The sequence below is a fragment of the Labeo rohita genome, chromosome 25, assembly GCF_022985175.1.
Source record: "Labeo rohita strain BAU-BD-2019 chromosome 25, IGBB_LRoh.1.0, whole genome shotgun sequence".
In the NCBI taxonomy this organism is placed as follows: domain Eukaryota; kingdom Metazoa; phylum Chordata; class Actinopteri; order Cypriniformes; family Cyprinidae; genus Labeo; species Labeo rohita.
Window position 1 is genome coordinate 16,875,731 of NC_066893.1, and position 2,134 is coordinate 16,877,864.

The window sequence follows — 2,134 nt, forward strand, 5'->3', positions numbered from 1 at the left end:
CTCTGCATCTACGACTCCACGCATTACGTAATCATGTTGAAAAGGTCACAATGCGTTAAGCCTTAGACAAGTATTTGTAGTTAAAAAGTATATAAATGTAATTTTTTTTTTTGTAGGAAATGAGCGATTGTTTCGCTAGATAAGAGCCTTATTCCTGGGAGAATAAGGCTGGGATTGAGTTGAGCCCTTTGAAGTTGCATTGAAACTGCATTTTGGAACTTCAACCCATTGATCCCCATTGAAGTCTACTATATAGAGAAAAATCCTGGAATGTTTTCCTCAAAAACCTTAATTCCTTTGCAATTGAAAAAAGAGACATGAACATCTTGGATGACATAAGGGTGTATAATTGATGATTAGTAGTTCAAGCGCATAGTGCTGAAACTCTGTTGTAATGGCCAAAGACCAGCAATCTCCATGTAAAACTGATTGTGCAGACCAAATTATAAGTTGTAGAAACTTGAAACTTGGAGGGATAGTAGTACTCATACCGTCTACAACATCACCAAGGCTTGCCCCAATCGGCCTGACGGGGGGGCGCAACAGTGCTCAAAAGTATGAAATCGCTCAACCATTCATAACAGGCTCCAGAGTCTTATGTTGTTGGAATGCTTGGCTCACGCCAGACAAAACGCACACCTCAGATTCATCCGTCACCTTGGTGAAATGTTTGGGTATTTAGCATTTTTTGAAAAACCTACTTTTGGTGAACTAGTCCTAGTTTTTTTTACCCGATCACAACCAAACCAGTGCAGGAAGATTCTCTGGAGAGTGAATATCAATAATTATCAAAAAATGGTTGAACTTTCAACTCTCCGGCATATCTTCGGCAAACTGTCATTGCGTATGTAAGAGCTTAATTTGAGGTCATGTAAACAAAAAAAAAACTGAGTTTAGACATTTGGTGGCGCTATAAGAGGGGGAAAAAAACTAAAACCGCTTGTCCTATCGACATGAAAATCGGTACGCACGGTCTTGGTCCAAACTATAAGGACATATCTCAAAAAACATGGCTGCCGTAGGCCAATGAACTTAGAGCACCTATTAGATAAGCATAAACCAGTGGTTCTCAACTCCAGTCCTCGGGGCCCACTGCTCTGCACATTTTGTATGTCCTCCTCATTTAACGCACCTGTTTCAGATCATCAGCTCGTTAGGGGAAAGATCCATAAACTATGGTCGAGTTTGAGTGTGTCAGATTCAGAAACATACAAAATGTGCAAAGAAGTGGGCCCTGAGGACTGGAGTTTAGACGATGGCATAAACCAGGGGTCACCAAACTTATTCCTGGAGGGCCGGTGTCCTGCAGATTTTACCTCCAACGTTCCTCAACACACCTGCCTGGAAGTTTCAAGTATACTTAGTAAGACCTTGATTAGCTGGTTCAGGTGTGTTTGATCAGGGTTGGAACTAAACTCTGCAGGGACACCGGCCCTCCAGGACGGGTCTCATGACCCCTGGCATAAACGATTGTATATTGTGTGGTTTTTCACACATTCACACAATATTCATATCATATCATAGGTCTCTTAATTCCGAACAACTTTGCCTCTAGAACCACTGCTGTCAGTCAAACCATTTGTTAGATAAGTGAGAAAATGTAAAAAAATTAAAATAAAAATACTTTTGCGAACTAGTCTTAAGTTTTTTGCTCAATCTGGAAAAAAACACTGCAGTGCATTTCTCTGGACTCTCTAGGTCAATAATGCTCAAAAAAGGTTGAAATTTACCCTTTGGGAATCTATAATGGGGTTGTTTAGAAAAGGAGCCTTTCCAAATATACCTAAAAGCCTATAAAGCCTAAACGAAAACTCAAAACCTGACAAAACATGATGAGCACATGTGACAGGTGATTCTAAACAGGCATGCAAAGTTTTAGGGAGATCGGACCACAGCTGGCGCTATAACAGTGGTTAAAAAAACATCATATTTTTTGGTAATGCTTTTTTTTTTTTTAAAAAAAAAAAACAAATTCATTGATTTAGGTCATTACAGGCTTGATAAATAATATGTAATAGGTTTTTACATATGTGCTTAAATGGCTTGAAATGCTTGAAGCTATACCAGCTTGCAGCTGTATTTATATTTCTTTTCACTGGCTTAAATGACAAAAAGATAAATGACAGACATCAGA